Source organism: Ornithorhynchus anatinus, chromosome X1 (assembly GCF_004115215.2).
Source record: "Ornithorhynchus anatinus isolate Pmale09 chromosome X1, mOrnAna1.pri.v4, whole genome shotgun sequence".
In the NCBI taxonomy this organism is placed as follows: domain Eukaryota; kingdom Metazoa; phylum Chordata; class Mammalia; order Monotremata; family Ornithorhynchidae; genus Ornithorhynchus; species Ornithorhynchus anatinus.
The window spans coordinates 54,222,482-54,238,173 of NC_041749.1; the positions used below are offsets into that span (position 1 = coordinate 54,222,482).

Below are 15,692 nucleotides of genomic sequence, written 5' to 3' on the forward strand. Positions count from 1 at the left end.
CTTGTGCCTGTAGGCATCTTGTACTACTTCAGCCTACTGGCCTTTCCAAATGTAGAAAACATTAACATTTTCTCCCATTTCTGGCTTTGAATCTTCCCACTGAGTCAAGCCCATGCTAATGAGAATGACTGCCCTAAAATATTGTCACTAGGATCTATGTCATTTCACTCAGAAGCCACCTCGGTGGAGATGTTACCAGTGTCTGTTTAGGAATTTAGTACTAGGAGCAGCAGTAGTATTTACTGAGCACCCACTTGGTGTGGTGCACTGTACTAGGTACCTGGGACATACAGAATAATGACGTTGCATGTTCCCTGCCCCCGTGGTGTTTACTCTTTAAAGGATTGTAAGCTCCTTGAAAGCAGGGATGTGTCTACTTGCTCTAGTATACTTTCCCAAACTCTTAATTATGCTGCACATTGGAAGTGCTCATCAATACCCAATTGACGGGGCAAAACACAGTAAGATTTATCACTAGAGTGGTCAAAATTAATAACCAAGTACTCACAAACATATGAATGCTCAAGAAAGTGCTACAGCATAAATTCAAAAATGCTAGAGATGGCTGAAGGGATATGATTCTAAATTTAGTTATTTTGAAAGCCCTTTTTCTGCCATTAATCCTAGAAATGAGGAAGACATTCCATATGAGGGGTGTGTCTGGAAACTCCCCCGAGGTAACCATGCACCAATCTAACACCATATGTAAATTCACAATATTACTGCACCGATGAAGATTTTCATTGATTGAAAACATTTTTAATTTCCCATTTTCAGAACCGCAGATTAAGTATTCTCTTCGAATACTGACTGTACATTTGTAGATTTCAGCCTGGGCCCCAAGTTTAGTTTGTCATATGGAGAAAGAAGAAAGGGCACAAGACTGAGAATCCAAAGATCTAAGTTCTGTTCCTGGATCTGTCTACTACCTACAGTGTGCCCATGGACAATAGGTCACTTACCTTCTCTGTGCCTCGGTTTCCTCATGTGCAAAATGATACTTATGGTAGTTGTGATATTTATTATTAATAATAATAATGGCATTTGTTAAGCACTTACTATGTGCCAAGCACTGTTCTAAGCACTGGGGTAGATACAAGGTAATTACGTTGTCCCATGTGGGGCTCACAATCTTAATGCCCATTTTACAGATGCATTAACAAGCAGAGAGAAATTAAGTGACTTGCCCAAAGTCACACAGCTGACAAATGGCAGAGTCAGGATTAGAATCCAAGACCTCTGACTCCCAAGCCCGTGCTCTTTCCACTAAGCCACACTGCTTCTCTCAAGCACTCACAATACTTACTCATAATAAGCCCTTACTATGTGCCAAGCACTATACTAAGTACTGCAGCAGACAGACACATACTCTGTCCCACGTAGGGCATTTGAATGGTGATTAAATACCTGCTCTCCCTTTTCCTAGGTCTGTAAATCCCATGTGTGACAGGGATCGTCCGATCTGATTATTTTGCACCTACCCAGCTACAGACAGTGTTTGACAGTGTTAGTCAAGCATTGCTTGACAAATACCACTATTTATTGCTATGTTTTGTATTAGCTATGACCATCAGAAGAAATACTGAAAAGGCGATATTCAACAACGTGGAAAAATAAATCAGTTCTTGGCTTTCACTCAGAAATTTGTTGATAGATTAGTATGAGAAATGTAATCAACACGACTCTGGTGTGTGTGACACATCGCTTCAGGATTCTGCAGTTTTTACTGATATCTGCATTACCCTCTCTGGATCCCCAAAGCTATCCAGACCCCCTTTATGCCCTGATCTCTGAAACATGATGGAACCATGAGGCACTGAAGACTGGTATCACAGAGTGGCAAGAGCAGTGGCAGAAAGCATTCAGAACCCTGGTGTCACTTGAAAATGACAGCTTCTGAGTCACAGCCATTAGCTGCTACTATGGAACTTGGGAAAGCTCCCAAACCCCTCCTCAGGACGGCCCTGCAACAACATGTCAGCCTTACGAATCAGCTGCAGATTACTGCCAATGTCAACTATTCTAATCAAAGATTTGACCACGTGAGGATGAATTTTAAAATCAAAAACCATAATTATGTATTCTCCAAAAATTGGTTCTCACCTTTCTCCTAGCCCCACTTATCCAACAACTAGTGCTACTGCCCAAATCTTTTAACCAGGGAAACAGTGTGACCTAGTGGATAGGGCAGGGGCCTGGGAGTCAGAAGGACCTCGGTTCTAATCCCGGCTCTGCTACTTGTCTGCTGTGACACCTCAGGCAAGTCATTTCACTTCTCTGTGCCTCAGTTACCTCTTCTGTAAAATAGGGATTAAGACTTTGAGCCCTATACGGGACATGAACTGTGCCCAACCCGATTTGCTAGTATCTACCCCAGTGATTAATACAGTGCCTGGCACACAATAAGTATTTTACAAATAACACAGTTATTATTTATCATGATGTCACTCCTATAAAACTTCCAAACAAGTCCCCATTATCGTCTGCTGTTTAATTTAGGACTATAAGCTCGTTGTGGGCAGAGAATGTGTCTGTTTCTTGTTGTGATGTACTCTCCCAAGCACACAGTACAGTGCTCTGCACACAGTAAGTGCTCAATCAATACAACTGACATACAGTTGAAGGAAATACTGTGAATCACCAGTTCCTAATAGCAGAATGGTCTAAAAAACCCCCTAGCAGGTAGAATGAATTCCTGAAATATCACTTTATTTACTATGGAGTAGTCAATACTCCACTTTAACCAGATACAGTAAAATAAGTTTGGAAGTATCTCCTCTTGGTCCAAAATATGCCAGCTATAACTCTGAGCAACCTTTTATAGCTTCTGAAACAGAGAGAACAGCAATAGCAAGTCTAGTAGTGATCAACTGTATTGTCTTTGCTGACTATACTTTTGTTCACTATGGCTTAGCACCAATTCTGGAAATGAAAACTCTAGTAGGTCATTCAGGAATACATTACTTTCTAGAGTTTCCTTCAACTTAAGCCCCTGTTCATTTGTTTTGCTTCTACCATTCCCCTAATGCCAGAGAATTTCCATCCAGTTTCTCTCTGTACTTTTTCCCTACTGTGAAGCTTTACTGGGTGGCCAACTAAGTTTACAATTTAATATTCAGGGTTTATGAAACAGGATCTCTGAAGAATTCCATGCAATATTTTTTTTAAATTATCTTCGTTAAAAGTCTTTCCTTTCCCATGAAAAGACACTTTTTGTGGTAAGCAGCAGGCAGAATAGCAAGAGAGAATTAAGGGGGGTTTTGTGTCAACAGTGTCTTCTAAAAACATTCACTATTATTTGGCTACGTTCACAGGGGAAAGGGAGGACATTGCATAAAACTAAACATCCCACCTCCAAAAAAGTAATACCTTCACCACCACAAAAACAGCCCTGCCATCTCTGCTTGAATGTCCATAAAAAGAAATGAGTGGTGTTCCTGGAACTGGTACATAAGAGCTGAAATATAAGTGGTTGCTTTTTAGCCACTTAAAATATATAAATGTTTGGAAAATAGGTTATAAACATAAGGTAAATTGTTTCTAATACTGGATAAGTGAAGATCCGGATTTCTACAGAGCATAGTTAGTCATCACAGAACATGTTATTCTCTGGCACTTGCAAATGTTCTTGGTGAAGAAGCAACGGGAAACAGCACTCCACTTGCTCACAACCTTTCAGATATGGGATTTTGTTGACAGGAGCCACAGAAAACTTCCTGGGGGTCCCAGGGAGAAATACAGCATTTGGCTCTATGCCCAAAAGCAATCCAGGAGAGTAATCTCCCCGACCTGAAACCACCCATGTGTCTTTGTATCTAACAGAAACAGATGCGGGAGGTGGTGGTGAACTCTGAAATCTGAGAAATTAGGTTCTGATGAGGTTTCCCCACTGCTAATACACAAAGGTATGCTCATGAAAGTCTATGGGTCCCTGCGTACCCTGGGGCATCAGCATCACTTGCAGGTGATTCACTCATGCAACCACCATCATCAGGATTGATTGAACAGTGGTCGGGGTACAGGGCACTGTACTAGGAGATGAGGATGAACACAGGGTTCCTCTCCTCAAGGAACTTACGATCCCATAAGGGGATGGAGGACAAACACAAATACACACAGGTTTGCCAAAACATACATTTTCAATCTACATTTTTGCTAGAATGAAACTAGGGGGTTAGGGACAGTTCTTCCGACAAGAGTTCTTTTGGGCTCAGCACGCTATATCACAGCAAAAACTGCTTGGGTGTCTGTGTGCACGGGTACAGCGCCAAAGTGGGTAGCACAGTGCAAGCTTTCTTTATCGTGAGGTTATAAAAGAACACAGCCCTCACATTTTAGGACAACTGGGTATATGTGGAAGAACCACTAGCACTAGTGATAAAGCCAAAGAACATAAAACAAAAATATATGCAGCCAATCAAATTTCTTATTTCATTTCCAATTTTCAAAAATCTTTCATGGCAGTATTTGGATGCTGCATTGTTTAGGCTATATGGGTGCAAAAGGGATGGAAGACAGCGGTTTGGTGAGAGGAAAGGATGATTATCGTTTTCTGGCTATTTGCAATAGCTCTTTTCGACCTATCAGGGGAACTCTTACACTTCTTAGCTGAAAGGAGCAATGTAAACTGCAACTCTAACAAAATGGAGCCTGGGACTTCTTCCTGGTGTAGAGGTCAGGCTGTTGTTAACCAGTGGGAAGGTTTCGCCGAAGACAGGAGTGGGAAGAGCACCAGAGTCTTGAGTGGGGTACGCTCCCCAGAGTGGAGTTTGGAGGCACACCTGGGAATGACTATGGGTTGGTGGGTGGATCCCCCATCGGTACAGTGGCCACCACATCAACACCTCCTCAGCATAGCTCAAAGAAGTACAGAGAGGGGAGGGAAATGAGTGGCCAAAAGAGTTTTCCATTTGAAGCCAGGCACGTGTACATTTTTACATCTTTGGGACCCTCAGGTGGGAATCAACTTCGCTATTTTAGTTTTCTCCGAAGCATCACCCAAACTTGGTAGTTTCAATATGATTTACATTCCCTGCCCACAACGAGCTTATAATCTAGAGGAAGATGTCGCCTGCACTCAGAGCAGCTTGCCCCTTTCCGTCAGGACCCCAGCCCCTCCATCCCTCATCCCCACAGAGACACTACAAGCCAAACACAGACACGACCGGGAGCCATGAGCATTGAGCCACCATGAGTTTTGAAGGCCAATCTTCACTGCACGTATCCAGCCTCTTCCCTTTCCTCCACCTTGCATCCCTCTTCAACCATACATGAGGATCCAGAAGCAGCTGCCTCTGGCCTGGAACACCCTCCCTCCTCATATCCAACAATTACTCTCCCCTACTTCAAAGCCTTATTGAAGGCACGTCTCCTCCAACAAGCCTTCCCTGACTAGCCCTCCTTTCTTCTTTTCCCACTCCCTACTCATCACACTGTCTTGCTCCCTTTATTCATCCCCCCTCCCATTCCCACAGCACTTATGATACCAGTAATTTATATTAATGTCTGTCTCCCCCTCTAGGCTGTAAGCTCATTGTGGGCAGGGAATATGCCCGTTTATTACTGTACTCTCCCCAGCACCAAGTACAGTGCTCTGCACACAGGAAGCGCTCAATAAATACAACTGACTGACTGATGGACTTCCCAACAGTTAGAATACCGGGAAGCTGCAGCAGTCTGGAAGCAGAAGCTGAGGAACACAAATACTACTCCCTCCGATTATTATTCCTCTATTTTGCCCTGTAGCTTTCACATCTTGTATTTTGAAATGCTTCCATTGTCTGTAACATACTTAATCCTTCCTTTCCTTTTTAGATTGTGAGCCCCATGTCAGTCATGGTCCTTGTCTGTTTGTCACGTATTCACCCCAGCACACAGCACAGGGCCTGGCATATAGTTAGGTATGGTATTTATTAAGCACTTACTGAGCCTATACAGACCCACAGAAGGTACGTCAGCTAAAACAAGGCACTCATGTGGTCAAGGCCAAGTCTGACTGTGGCAGGGAAGAGAATAGACTCCAGCAACCCTGACTCTCTGTCGCCTGCTTTAATCACTAGACAATGCAGATAAGTCGCAGAGGGGGCAGTAAATTAAACAAGCCTGTTTATACTTTTCAAAGGCAATTAGGGGTTTATAGCCAAACTTATTATGTTTTGAGAAAGGACCAACATTTCTTCTCTGTGGGAAGATGAGAATGGCATTTCTATTTACTTTCTTTCAGGAACATAGTGGAGCCACTGCTTTTTTCCATGCTGGCAAGTGCACATTTTTCATGTTCAGATCTTTTATTGGAACAATTATGAACTACAATGAGGAAAAGAGAGTACAAATCATTGCAGACTAGTTATTACATTGGAAAAACTTCATGGCCCAAACTAGGACAGTATGCTCAGTAGTAGCACATTTGTTAATGGCAAAAAGGCCAAAGGAATAGGTGCAATAACCATGAACTAAATCCATAGCTAACCTTTAAGCTCCAAAACTTGTAACTTATAGGCTCTTTAACTTGTGTTTATATTACCCTTATTTCCTCAGATGATTCCCTTTTCCATTCCCAGTTTCCAGTTTCTAATATTTCAGAATGATGTGATCTACAGTGGCTATATCCAATTCCTTGAAACCATTCAGTGACTCAAAACTTGGTTTGAGTTAAAAGTATTTGACCAATTGTCTGTGGTAGTGCTAATTATTCTTAGAAAGCAACCAGATTTTTAAGAAAGTAAAGGAAATAGTGAATGTTCAACTATCTCCTGGCCTTCTCAAGTTCTATACTTGACTGATTCTTGAATACTCACTTTTCACGATTTTGAAGATGGATTATCATGAGTTCCTGGTTATATGACCAGTATGACATCAACATAGGCGGGCCAAATGTGGCTGAATTATAGATTCACATTTCAACTTGCCGTGGACTTCCTGTGAGATCCTGCTTCTCGGGGCTTCAATTTTCTCATTTGTGAAACACTGGTGATAAGAAGGACCTCACACAGTACTTTGGGGAAAGTTACAAAAATAACCGTGAAGCACGAGAAAAATACAAATGGCTAATTTGAAATGAAACCACTTCTCCTAGAATATGGGGATTAAGTTCTTGACAAAACTCACATTAATGAAGAACTCGCATACATTAAGACACTCATGCCATGACCAATGCTTCATGTGCTTACATAGCCATTTCTTAGGTTATGGTATTGCATCGTACCGTATTTAATGAGGCCTTACTGTGTGCAGAGCACTGCGCTAAGTGCTCGGCATAGTGCGACAGAAGGAACAGACACAATCTCTCCCACCAAAGAGGCTATACTCTAATGGGGGAAGACACACCCATAATAACTTACAAATAGGAAAAAAAAAGAATGGTTAGGAGCTTAAGTGACAAAGTACATAAATGGATATGTTCAAAGGTAATAATAATAATAATGTTGGTATTTGTTAAGCGCTTACTATGTGCCGAGCACTGTTTTAAGCGCTGGGGTAGATACAGGGTAATCAGGTTGTCCCACCTGGGGCTCACAGTCTTAATCCCCATTTTACAGATGAGGTAACTGAGGCACCGAGAAGTCAAGTGACTTGCCCAAAGTCACACAACTGACAGGTGGTGGAGCCGGGATTAGAACCCACGACCTCTGACTCCTAAACCTGTGCTCTTTCCCCTGAGCCACACTGCTTCTCCAGGGAAGTGCTGAGGTAGGAGGCTCTAACCTATGGAGAAATTGATGGAGAAGTGCCTTCTGTATGAAGTGGGATTTCATCAGGGCTTTGAAGATTGGGAGAGACAGACACGTTGTTAGAAGAATGTTCCCTAAATCTGCCACCACGTTCTGTCCAGAACGTGCAGTGAAAGCACATGTTCTAGGAAGAGTGGTTGTAACTACTGGGCAATGTGGTCTAATGGGCACATCCGACTCCGAAAATCTTGAGAACTGAAGTACTTTCCCCAGAAGCATGGTGACTTGCTAAAAGACCATGGTACTACTGTAGCTTCATTATTTCTCAATTTCCTCTAGGGCAAAATGGACTGATTACATACCACCCACACTCCTCTCAGCTATTTGGAAGGCACTTGGAGCTTTCTGGGGATAAGGATTTGGTTAAAAAAATAAAATAAAAATGCATTTTTCATAGGAAGATAGAGAAAGAAAGATGAAGATTGGTTCAAATCCTATGTTGTTAATTCCCCTTACAGGATTATACAAGAATATAAAACAAGAATAATGAGACTGTGCTATTTACCAGTGGATGATGAGGTTGATAAGGGTACTTCAGTCATTTAATCGTAAAAAAAAAATTCAACATGTGTACATTTGCAAATGTTATTTTGGCAACAGCAGAGCCTAACAACTTTATGCAATTTCTAAATACCCCTCCAAAGATTTTAATTTTAGACCATAGTTTTGAGAATTTAAAATAGCAGGTAAACTATGAATAAGAGGCAGCTGTTAAAAAATGGGAGCACAAGGTTATTCTTCATCATGTTAAGCCTTTTCCATTTCTACGGGAAAACTCTATGCTATTTTAGAGACAACAGCTGTTTTGAGTTCATAAAAAGTGTTATCTTTTCTTAGAAACTGATCATCAGCTTTAGGTTTTGAAGTCTGGACATATTTCTGATCTTATTTCCTGTAGCATGTTTCCTGATTCCTCCTTTAGAACTAAAATGGAATGTGTGGGTATAATGTACCCATAATTCATGCTAACATTAATAGGAATAAATATTTAAGTTGGTACCTTCATATGAAAGAAAAATAAGTTAGGGAGAAGTAAACAGCATAATATTGGCATTTAAACTAGAAACTAATGTACAAGACAGGATCCTTTTCCCACTACCACGTGTTGAAATGTTAAGATATTTTCTTTTACCTTTTTTTTTTTTTTTGAGTCAGCCCCTCCTTTTAAGTTGATCAAACCCCTATGATTTTTTCCCCAAACAGCCCGTATTTGGGTAGGGGATAACATTCTCTAATGAAGTAGTTTAATTAATTGTTTACTTTTGATTTTATCAATTTAGCTATGCTCTTAAACTTGTTCTTGAAAACGGTGCCAGGGTCTGCAAATAACAAACTTGACAGCACTACAAAGGACAGTCTTTGTGTGTGCACAATACAGTCCAGACTGTGAGTCCCCCACTGGCCTTTTCAGCTACACACTCATCCAGTGGAGAATTTCACTAGCAATGACGCTGTCTTCAAGTACAAAGGACAGAGGGATAAGAACTGGTTCCTAGTGTATAAACTCAATTTGTTTTCTTCTGCCTTTCATAAGATCCTCAAGGAAATGGCTGTGTTCCAAAGTTCCTAATACTGGACTCTGCAGTGTATCCGAGTGGAAAGAGCAAGAGTTGACAAGGGAAACCAGGTGGTTTGGAAGAGGTGAAGACCAGGATGACTGGGGATTTGGGGGGAGGAGCAGAAGATTTGGGGGGGGGGGCACAGAGACGACCAAAACATAGAGAGAAAAGAGGGAGTGGGAGGCAGAGATGAACCGAAACTCTTCCACACCCTCAGATCACTCATTCAATCGTATTTATTTAGCATTTACTGTGCACAAAGCACTGTACTAAGTGCTTGGGAGAGCCCAATACAACAACAAATCAGATCAGAAATGCTACCCTTCTCCTCTCTCCCCACAAGCCACCCACCTGTCACTATTCTCATCGACTGAAAGATACTTAACCACTCCAGTGTCCTTGGCATAGAGGAGACAGGAGTAGCATTGGCACCAGAAGGCAAGTCAAAGAAGAGTGGTATTGGAAAAGGTAAATGGAAAAATGGTGGCTGCTGCCACCACCAATGCTACTGACCGGCCAAAATTCTTGGTGCATCCAGTATCGGGTGACGGCTGCAATTTCACGTACCTATCAGGAATGGAAGCCACTTTCTAGCTTATCCTTATGAAACAGTTCTGACATCGTGGATATCTTTGCCTATGAACTGTGTTGAAGTTCACCACATCCACCCCCTTTCCACAGAGATTATTTCTCCCTTTGATTTTAACACAGTAACCCACCTCTCCATCCCAATGCAAAGTAGGTCAGATCTTGGACTTTCCTTGATTTACTACTGTTCCCATTAACTGATTTACTACTGTTCCCATTAACTGTGCCCTTGTAGTTCTCGGATTTCTTGGATGTAGTGCATCATATGCTGTTTTGCTTTCTATCCATCTGTTTTTCCTTTCTCTTCCCTACTTTTCCTTTCTCTGCACTCTCCTTTTTCCCTTTGTTAGCTCCCTGACCGGTATTATTGCTAACACATTCCGGAAGAATGTGCTTCCGACTCCAGATGATCTCATATCTTCCCACTCTCCTCTGCCAGCTTTATTCTACCTCATTTTCTTTCTCCTCTCACTTTGCACACCCGATTCCTTCTAATGCTATATCTGTTGTTTTGTCCTCTCCCAAGCACCTAGTATAGTGTTCTGCATATAGTAAGCACCCAGTAAACCCAACTGATTGATTATTCATCCGGGAATTATCTTTCGTCCCTGCAACACTTTAAATTCTCACTCACATTTCAGAATTCTTATTCATCCTTTTGTGCCCTCTTAATGCATCAGCCTCCTTTCTGACCTCCCAACCTCCTGTCTCTCCCCACTTCAGTCCATACTTCACTCTGCTGCCCTGATTATTTTTCTAAAGAAACGTTCAGGGCATGTCATCCCCCTCCTCAAAAATCTCCAGGGGTTGCCTATCAACCTCCATATCAAACAAAAACTCCTCACTATTGGCTTCAAAGCTCTCCATCACCTTGCCCCTTTTTTATCTCATCTCCCTTCTTCTTTCCTTCTACATCCCAGCCCGCACACTCCGCTCCTCTGATGCTAACCTTCTCATTGTGCCTTCTTCTCAGCCGTCCCGCCGTCGACCCCTGGCCCACGTCCTACCTCTAGCCTGGAATGCCCTCCCTCCTCAAATCCACCAACCATACTTCCCCCTTTCAAAGCGCTACTGAAGGCTCACCTCCTCCAAGAGGCCTTCCCAGATTCAGCTCCCCTTTTCCTCAGCTCCCTCTCCCCTCCATGTCACCCCGACTTGCTCCCTTTACTCTGCCCCCCGGGCCCACACCACAGCACTTGTGTATATATGTACATATCTACAATTCTATTTAATTCAATGCCCGTTTACTTGTTTGATGTGTATATATCCATAATCTATTTATTCATATTGATACCTGTTTACTTGTTTTGATGTCCGTCTCCCCGCTGCTAGACTGTAAACCGGTGTTTCTCTCTTTAATGCTGAACTGTACTTTCCAAGCGCTTAGTACAGTGCTCTGCACACAGTAAGCACTCAATAAATGACTGAATGACCTTCCTCACCAATTTTCACGCTCTTGTCATACTTTCCTTGGCTTCAAGCAATGGTCACTTGTTCATTCAATCGTATTTATTAAGGACTTTCTGTGTGCAGAGCATTGTTCTAAGTGCTTGGGAAAGTACAGTACAGCATTAAATTCAATAGTATTTATTGAGCGCTTACTATGTGCAGAGCACTGTACTAAGCGCTTGGAATGAACAAGTCGGCAACAGATAGAGACAGTCCCTGCCGTTTGACGGGCTTACAATCTAATCGGGGGAGACGGACAGACAAGAACAATGGCAATAAATAGAGTCAAGGGGAAGAACATCTCGTAAAAACAATGGCAACTAAATAGAATCAAGAGTGACCATTAAAGAGTGACCATTGAAGAGTGACCATCCCTGCCCACAACCAGCTCGCAGTCTAGAGGGAGGTCTTTACTGCCCCCACCCACCACAGTGTGAGTCACCTGAACCTTTTCTGTGAAGTTTGATTTTCAGCACTGCTCTCCTCTTCCCTTTGCTTTTCTGAGGAGGCTGTCCTCTCTTCCCCTACTTTTCTATCCAAGTCACTCTTGTCTTGAGGCACATTGTCTTGATGTGGCCTATTATTCTTGCAGTCACAGCTACCATGTTTACACTCCCTACACCTGAACCATTTAATGATGCTACATTCTCTGCTCAAAGACTTCTTTGACCCACACTTGGGGCACAACTGCGGCTGCCCTTTATACCTACAATCAACCCTTTCAGATCCCAAACAGAATAGCCTCAGGAAATGACTAACCTCCCCCTCCCCCGACCCCTTTCTCCAACCACAACACAATTTCACATTTGTGACTGCCATTCTAATTCTCATACTTATCCAGCACTTCACTCCGGCATGTTAACATAACTCACAACTTTTTTCACCATATGTCTAAAGTCTCTAGTGGGTAGAGTCTCATTTTGGAGCAAAATATACCCTGCCTTTATTTAGCAGTAGAAGTGAAAAATATTCCCAGATCTTTTACTCTTTCTTTTCCTGTCCAGGCCTCATACTGATACCAGATGCTTTTGAACCAGCCATTTATCATGCAATATAAGTGTCCCGTGGTTTAATCCCTAACGACACAATCAATAATGTCCCAATTACAAAGTCTCTGCAAGGTCAATGGGAAATGTCCCCCATATATCTCACTCTTGCAAACAAACCTCTTGAAATGTTCATCTTCCACTTCCTTTGCCTTCAGGAGCTCTGCCTTTGAATTTTAATCTCTTCTGACTCATCTTGCTCTTTTCTTTGTCTTCCTGCCCTACAAAGAACATAGTCAACCACATGTGGCTGCTTCATTCTCCCCCTTCAGCAGCTCTCCCCTCCTTATCTTATTCCACTTTCCTTCTGCTTTTTGGTCTCGGGGAACATCTCATTCACTTCAGAGCAAACAATCGCTCAGTAACAGTTACTGAGTCGGCGATTGGGAGAGGGCAGAAAAGTGGGTAGACACAGTGTGAGCACTGTAAGTTTCCCCCATAGACTTTGAGTCTCACCCAACCACTTGCTGCTGACTTCATAGACCCTGTGCCTCCTAAACAATTAGCCCAGCTGCCATGTTCCACGCAGTCTTTGGCTTTCCGCCACAGACGCCATTTAGGCTTTTGCCTTCACAATTCTTTGAACTTGTATGTATAATTTTTTCTTAATTTTCTACATGCTTTTTTCCTTTTCATTACTCACATCATTTTGTCCTCACAAAATCTCTGTATGCTAGGGAACGGTATTACCCTTGTATTTTGAGTGAAGAAACTGAGGCACAGACCCCATGTGACTTGCACACAGCAGACCAGTGGCAGACCTGGGACTACACTCCCAGATCTCCTGACTCCCACATGTCCGACTCCCAGACCCATGATCTTCCCACTAGATCTTCTCCTGCTGCACCCTAGCTCACACTCCCCCTTCCTCCCAAACCAACTTCTTAACTGTACTTCACCCTTCGGGGGTCTGTGTCTACTTCCACAGGTCCAGGAGGGTTAAGGCACTGGGAAAACTTGGGGTGGTGCATCCAAAAAGCTCCTGAGAAGATGGCCGGGCGGGGGAGATTGCATAGGATAAGCAAGAAATGAAGAGGCAGTATCAGACCAAGGAAGTCTCCTTTCTTGATTGTGGGGAATGTTCATGGGCTAACAAAAAGTGAGCTGCTTCAGTGACCATGTGTGGCATCTGGTCTCCTAAAATTACATGTGTGAGCCATGAAGTGTTCTTTGTCTAATATCAACAAGATGCTTACAGGAGAGGTTCATCCTAGGTGAAACACTGTAGCAGGAATTCAAAGGAAAGGTGGATCACCAATCACCCCCATCATACAGATTCAATTCGACACTACTCGTTTCTGGCCTTCAAACCCTGATCCAAGGATCTCCTGTAACTGACTTTTCAGATTTTCGGCCTAATGATGCCAAGACAACTGATCGGTGGTATTTATTAACCACTTACTGTGTGCAGAGCACTGTACTAAGTGCTTGGGTGTGATCCCCAGGGTGTTTGCTGGACCAGCTTTGCAGAAAGGAAACAATCTGCAAACCAAGATGAGGACATTATTTAATGGTCAAGGGAAATGCTGCATTTCCAGAGATGAGCATTCACTCTTCATTAGGAGGGTTTCAGATGCCCCTGATTAAAAATTAGAAAGGAACGTACATTTAAAAGAGAACCTGTACTCACTTGAATCCTGGCCATCCTATGCAGATTTAATTGGTAACCCAGAGCAAAGAAGCTAAAGGTTAAGGCCACTGTTAATGGTAGGCCGAGTATTTGTAGTGTTACTTGACCCAGTCCCCAAACATTTGGGACTCAAAAGATGGTTGGTAGAGGGAAAAAGGGGAGGCTTGGAAAACAACCTAACGAAGCCATGAATTATTGATTTTATAAGTGAGTAGCAGTCAAGTTTCTAAACCTAAAGCAGTAAACATTCTTCTGTTTCCATGGGAAGGCAACAATGTGGAGTCTGATTTGGCTGAATTTTATGCCAGAGCCAGATCAGTGCTCCCGAGAAAGCAAAAATACTCGCTCATGATATGTGGTGAAATATGCTAAAAAACAATTGGATGGTACATCTATTAAAAAATTAGTGAAATCCCAGGAGAGTTTGACTATGGCTATTTTCTAAAGAGGCTAATGTGGAGGAGTATTGAGGAACCCACTGTTGTTTCAGTACCGTATTTATGACTCAGTGGGCTTGGCCAACTCTGGGGAACCAGCACATCAAAAATCCTCTGGCAAGTTTCTCTGCAAGTGGTGTTATTCTCCAAAATACTCCAACATTTTTGGTCGAATAAATGGCTTCTCCTCTGCTTTTATTTCTGAAACTAAGGCAGAGCAGAGCATACTCTGCTCCTCTAACACCATCTTACGCACTGTGCACCGACCCCTTTCCCACGCCTCCCCATATGCACCAGACTACCACTCTCTCCACCTTCAAAGCATTATTACGGTCACATCTTCTCTAAGAGGCCTTCTTCGATTAAACCCTCTTTTCCCTCTTTTCCCTGGCTCGCTCGCCCTTCTGCATCATCTATACACTTGCATCTGTGAACACTGGACATTTGATATTTGCCCCAACCCCAACCCCACAGCACTTGTGTACAGAGCTTTAAATTATATATTATAAATTATTTACTCATGTTAAAGTCCATGTCCCCCTCTAGATTGTAAGCTCATTATGGACAGGGAACGTGTCTGCTAACTCTGTTGTATTGAACTCTCCCAAACACTTAGTACCGTGCTCTGCACATAGTAAGCACTCAGTAAACAACATCGATTGACTGATGTAAACATGGCCCAAATGTGAAGCAACGTGGCCTAGTGGAGAGGACATGAGGCTGGGAATCAGAGGGCCTGGGATCTAATTCTAGCTCTGCCTCTTGCCTGCTGTGTGAGCTTGGGCAAATCACTTAACTTCTCTGGGCCTCCGTTACCTCATCTGTAAAATGGGGATAAGACTGTGATCCTCATATGGGACATGGACTGGGTCCAACCTGATTATCTTGTATTTACCCCAGCAGTTAGTACAGTACCAGGCACAGAGTAATAATAATAATAATGTTGGTATTTGTTAAGCGCTTACTATGTGCAGAGCACTGTTCTAAGCGCTGGGGTAGACACAGGGGAATCAGGTTGTCCCACGTGGGGCTCACAGTCTTCATCCCCATCTTATAGATGAAAAAGTAGAGTAGAGCACTTAATAGCATTATTATTATTTTTACTATTTCAGTAACTTAGTAATGGCACAGTAATTCCTATGCTATATGCAGAATCTTTCCCTGCTGGCTATCATCCTTCAACATATAGAAAGAATGTAAGTGTTTGTTTCATTCCACGTCTCTCAGCCCTTTTCCCAACAAATCTTTTAATG

At 42.6% G+C, this 15,692-nt stretch overlaps 1 protein-coding gene across 1 annotated transcript in view; it reads right to left on the bottom strand.

Moving 5' to 3' along the window:
• PDZRN3 (PDZ domain containing ring finger 3) overlaps positions 1 to 15,692 on the bottom strand; it is a 271,788-nt gene that overhangs the window by 181,070 nt on the left and 75,026 nt on the right. The window lies entirely within an intron of this gene.